The following is a 6,000-nucleotide window of genomic DNA, read 5'->3' as shown; positions in this document are numbered from 1 at the left end:
GCCTGACGTGGGGCTCAGAACCTTCACTCCAGTGGGTGGACTTCTGTGGTATAAGTGTTCGCCAGTCTGTGAGTCACCCACCCAGCAGTTATGGGATTTGATTTTACTCTGATTGCGCCCTCCTACCGTCTCACTGTGGCTTCTCCTCTGTCCTTGGACGTGCGGTATCCTCCTTGGTGTAGTCCAGGGTCTTCCTGTCAGTGATTGTCCAGCAGCCAGTTGTGATTCTGGTGCTCTCGCAAGAGGGAGTGAGAGCACGTCCTTCTACTCCGCCATCTTGGTTAATGCTCTGTTTGTTGACATTTTGCTGATGGTCATTCTGACTGGTGTGAGGTGATACCTTCGTGTAGATTGGATTTGCATGCGTCTCATAATTCCTGGTGTTTTGCGTTTATCAATGTTCTTTTCATTTTTTTTTAAGATGGAGCTAAAGTTACAACTTCAAATTGCCTTCTTGAAAAATTTGCCACGTTTCGATTTTTTTGGCCATTCCCTACCCCAGGACATTTTTAGAGGGCACGAGTCATTTACAGCCCTGCAGTCCTTGTGAATATTAGTGACCATTAGCAGTAGATTTAAAGCTGCTGTTTGAGGAAACAGCCTTAGGGTGGCAGCATTTCCATCTTGCCAACTCTGCTTGCTAGGCAAACAGAACCTTGCTGCAAGTTGTGCTTTTAGGTTGCAGATTAGAGTGGAATGTGCCAGGACAAACCCCCATAAGTTTTAGCCTCCGTAATTCTTGTTTGTGTCTTTAAGTTGTAGTTTTTATCAGAGCAAATTTGATTGAAAAATGTCTTTTTTTCTAGGTGTACAGAATCTTGTGCATTTACACATATACATATATATCTGTTGATCTTTGGGTCCTTTCCCATGTAGGTTGTTACAGAGTGTTGAGTAGACCACTTTTGGTATTCCATAGGTCTTTGGGGATTATATATTTTATATGTATTAATATATGTGTGTTAACCCCAATATCCTAATTTATCCATTCCTCACACCTTTTCTTTGGCTTAACCATAAGTTTGTCTTCTCAATCTGAGATTGCCTTTCTCTAGGAAATATGTTCATGTTTATGAATTTTCAGATAACATAAGGGACATCATAGGGCATTTGTCTTTCGCATTCTGACTTACTTCACGTTGTGGGATTATCTCTAGGCTCATCTGTGGTGCTGCATATGCCATTGTTTTATTTTTTTTGTGACTGATACTCCGATCTGTCCATATACCACTTCTTCTTTGTCCATTCATCTGATTATGGACCTTTTTTTTGCTTCCATGTCTTGGCAATTTCAATATTGCTGCAGTGCCATTTGCCTGCCTCTGTCTTTCCGATTCTTGTGGTCTTAGGTTATAGGCCCAAAAGGTGCCCTGCAGCATCATATGGTAGCTTAATTTTTACCTTTTAAAGCAGCTCCGTTCAGTTTTCGTTAGTGCTGTTACCATTTTACATTCCACCAGCAGCTAGAAGGTACAGAGTTCTCTAAAAGCCCTTCAGCATTTATAGTTTGTAGACTTTTTGCTGATGGTCATTTGACTGGTGTAAGCTGAAACCTTTTTGGAAGTTGGATTTGCATGTGGCTAATAATTCCTTATACTGAGCTTTAGGCATGTCCTTTTTTGTCCTTTTCCTTTTTTATTTAAAGAGTGACTAAAACTTCCCTCTTCATATTGACTTCTTGAAACATTTGTCATGTGTTGAATTTTCTTGCCTATTCCCTACCCCAGGGCATTTTTTGAGGACAGGTGTCATTTACAGCCCTGCAGTCCTTGTGACTATTAAGCAACCATTAGTACTTGGTTTAAAGCTGCTGTTGTGGGAAACAGCTGCAAGGCGGCAGCATTATTACGTTCTCAACTCTTGTTACTGGGGCAACAGAGTCTTCCTGGAGGTAGTGTTCGAAGGTTGTAAATTACACTGGAATGTGCTGGGACAAGCCCCCAGAAGTTTATGTCTCCTTACTTCTGTTTGTTTTTTAAATTTAATTTCTATTTCTTATCGGAGTAAATTTGATTAGAGTGTTGTGGTTTTCTGGTTGTACAGAATCTGCTCAGTGATTCATACATATGTCTGTTCATTTTCGGATTCTGTTACCATGTATGTTATTACAGAATGTTGAATAGACCTCCCTTGGTATTTGGTAGGTGTTTTGTCTTTATATATTTTATATGTATTGGTGGGTATATAATTCATATAGTTTATATGTTATTTGTTTATATACATTTAACATACATTAGTATATCTATGTTAGCCCCATAGTCCTAATTTATCGATCTTCCCACCTTTCATTTTGGCTAACCATTTGTTTGTTTTATAAGTCTGTGAGTGTCTTTTTCTGTGGAAATATGTTCATTGGTAGCAACCTTAGGCTAACATGTATACATGATATCATAGGATATTTGTCATTCCCTCGTGACTTACTTAAGCTAATATGATTATTTCTAGGCTCATGTGTAGTCCTGAAATCGGCATTGTTCATTTTTTTCCCGAGGCTACTCCTCCATTCGGTATGTGTACCACTTCTTCTGTGTCCATTTATCTGTTGATAGACATTTTCTTTGCTTCCATATCTTGGCTATTGTAAATACTGCTGCAGTACATGATTTTCCATCCCGTGTCTTTTTGATTCTCCCTTTCACAGGTTAAAGGCCCAATAGTGGGCCTTCCTGATCATATGGTGACTCAATTTTTACCTTTAAACGTGCTGTCATTCTGTTCCTATTATTGGCCATTATCAGTTTACATCCCACTTAGACCGAGAGGGTACGCTATTCTCCACAACATCTTCAGCATCTATTGTTTGTTGACTTTTTGCTGATGGTCATTCTGACTGGTTTGAGGTGATAACTTAGTGTAGATTGGATTTGCATGCGTCTAATAATTCCTGATGTTTTGCGTTTATCAATGTGCTTTTCATTTTTTTTTAAGATAGAGCTAATGTTACAACTTCAAATTGCCTTCTTGAAAAATTTGATGCGTTTGGAATTTTTGGCCTTTCCCTACCCCAGGACATTTTTAGAGGGCATGAGTCATTTACAGCCCTGCAGTCCTTGTGAATATTACTGACCATTAGCAGTAGATTTAAAGCTGCTGTTTGAGGAAACGGCCTTAGTGTGGCAGCATTTCTACATTGCCAACTCTGCTTGCTAGGGAAACAGAACCTTTGTGCAAGTTGTGCTTTTAGGTTGCAGATTAGAGTGGAATGTGCCAGGACAAACCCCCATAAGTTTTAGCCTCCGTAATAATTGTTTGTGTCTTTAAGTTGTAGTTTTTATCAGAGCAAATTTCATTGAAAAATGTCTCTTTTTCTAGGGTACAGAATCTTGTTTATTTACATATATACATATATCTATTGATCTTTGGGTCCTTTTCCATGTAGGTTGTTATAGAGTGTTAAGTAGACCACTTTTGGTATTCCATAGGTCTTTGGGGATTATATATTTTATATGTATTAATATATGTGTGTTAACCCCAATATCCTAATTTATCCATTCCTCACACCTTTTCTTTGGCTTAACCATAAGTTTGTCTTCTCAATCTGAGATTGCATTTCTCTAGGAAATATGTTCATTTTTATGAATTTTCAGATAACATAAGGGACATCATAGGGCATTTGTCTTTCGCATTCTGACTTACTTCACGTTGTGGGATTATCTCTAGGCTCATCTGTGGTGCTGCATATGCCATTCTTTTATTTTTTTTGTGACTGATATTCCAATCTGTCCATATAACACTTCTTCTTTGTCCATTCATCTGATTATGGACCTATTTTTTGCTTCCATGTCTTGGCAATTTCAATATTGCTGCAGTGCCATTTGCCTGCCTCTGTCTTTCCGATTCTTGTGGTCTTAGGTTATAAGCCCAAAAGGTGCCCTTCCGCATCATATGGTAGTCAATTTGTACCTATAAAACAGCTCCATTCAGTTTTCATTAGTGCTGTTACCACTTTACATTCCACCAGCAGCTAGAAGGTACAGAGCTCTCTAAAAGCCCTTCAGCATTTATAGTTTGTAGACTTTTTGCTGATGGTTATTTGACTGGTGTGAACTGAAACCTTTTTGGAAGTTGGATTTGCATGTGGTTAATAATTCCTTATACTGAGCTTTAGGCATGTCCTTTTTTTCCTTTTCCTTTTTTATTTAAATAGTGACTATAACTTCCCTCTTCATATTGACTTCTTGAAACGTTTGTCATTTGTTGAATTTTCTTGCCTATTCCCTACCCCAGGGCATTTTTTGAGGGAAGGTGTCATTTACAGCCCTGCAGTCCTTGTGACTATTAAGCAACCATTAGCACTTGGTTTAAAGCTGCTGTTGTGGGAAACAGCTACAAGGCGGCAACATTATTACATGCTCAACTCTTGTCACTGGGGCAACAGAGTCTTCTTGGAGGTAGTGTTCCAAGGTTGTAAATTACACTGGAATGTGCTGGGACGAGCCCCCAGAAGTTTATGTCTCCTTACTTCTGTTTGTTTTTTAAATTTAATTTATATTTCTTATTGGAGTAAATTTGATTAGAGTGTTTTGATTGTCTGGCTGTACAGAATCTGCTCAATGATTCATAGGCATGTCTGTTCATCTTCGGATCCTGTTACCATGTATGTTATTACAGAATGTTGAGTAGACCTCCCTTGGTATTTGGTAGGTGTTTTGTCATTATAAATTTTATATGTATTGGTGACTCTATAATTCATATAGTTTATATACATTCAACATACATTAGTATATGTATGTTAGCCCCATAGTCCTAATTTATCCATCCTCCCACCTTTCATTTTGGCTAACCATTAGTTTCTTTTATAAGTCTGTGAGTGTCTTTCTCTGTGGAAATATATTCATTGGTAGCAATCGTAGAATAACATGTATACCTGATATCATAGGATATTTGTCATTCCCTCTTGACTTACTTAACCTAATATGATTATTTTTAGGCTCATCTGTAGTCCTGAAAATGGCATTGTTCTTTTTTTTCCCTAGGCTACTATTCCATTCTGTCCATATACTACTTTTTCTTTGTACTTTCAACTGTTTATGGACCTTTTTTTTGCTTCCATGTCTTGGCTATTTCAATATTGCTGCAGTGCACATTTGCCTGTCTTTGTCTTTCCGATTCTGGTGGTCTTAGGTTATAGGCACAAAAGGTTCCCTGCCGCATCATATTGTAGATCAATTTTTACCTTTTAAAGCAGCTCCATTCTGTTTTCGTTAGTGCTGTTACCACTTTACATTCCACCAGCCGCTAGAAGGTACAGAGTTCTCTAAAAGCCCTTCAGCATTTATAGTGTGTAGACATTTTGCTGATGGTCATTTGACTGGTTTGAGCTGAAACCTTTTTCACGTTAGATTTGCATGTGGCTAATAATTCCTTATACTGAGCTTTAGGCATGTCCTTTTTTTTCTAAAAACTGACTACAACTTCCCTCTTCATATTGACTTCTTGAAAAATTTGTCATGTGTAGAATTTTCTTGCTTATTCCCTACCCCAGGGCATTTTTTGAGGACAGGTGTCATTTATAGCCCTGCAGTCCTTGTGACTAGTAAGCAACCATTAGCACTTGTTTTAAAGCTGCTGTTATGGGAAACAGCCACAAGGCGGCAGCATTATTACATTCTTAACTCTTGTTACTAGGGCAACAGAGTCTTCCTGGAGGTAGTGTTACAAAGTTGTAAATTAGAGTGGAATGTGCTGAGACAAGCCCCCAGAAGTTTATGTCTCCTTACTTATGTTTGTTTTTTTAATTTAATTTCTATTTCTTATCGGCGTAAATTTGATTAGAGTGTTGTGGTTTTCTGGCTGTACAGAATATGCTCAATGATTCATACATATGTCTGTTCATCTTCGGATTCTGTTACCTTGTATGTTATTACAGAATGTTGAGTAGACCTCCCTTGGTATTTGGTAGGTGTTTTGTCATTATATATTTTATATGTATTGGTGACTATATAATTCATATAGTTTATATGTTATATGTTTATATACATTTAACATACATTAGTATAT

Source organism: Balaenoptera physalus (genome assembly GCF_965194825.1).
Source record: "Balaenoptera physalus genome assembly, contig: HAP1_SCAFFOLD_1117, whole genome shotgun sequence".
Classification (NCBI taxonomy): domain Eukaryota; kingdom Metazoa; phylum Chordata; class Mammalia; order Artiodactyla; family Balaenopteridae; genus Balaenoptera; species Balaenoptera physalus.
The sequence above is the reverse complement of the archived record's forward strand: the minus strand, read 5'-3'. Positions refer to the sequence as shown.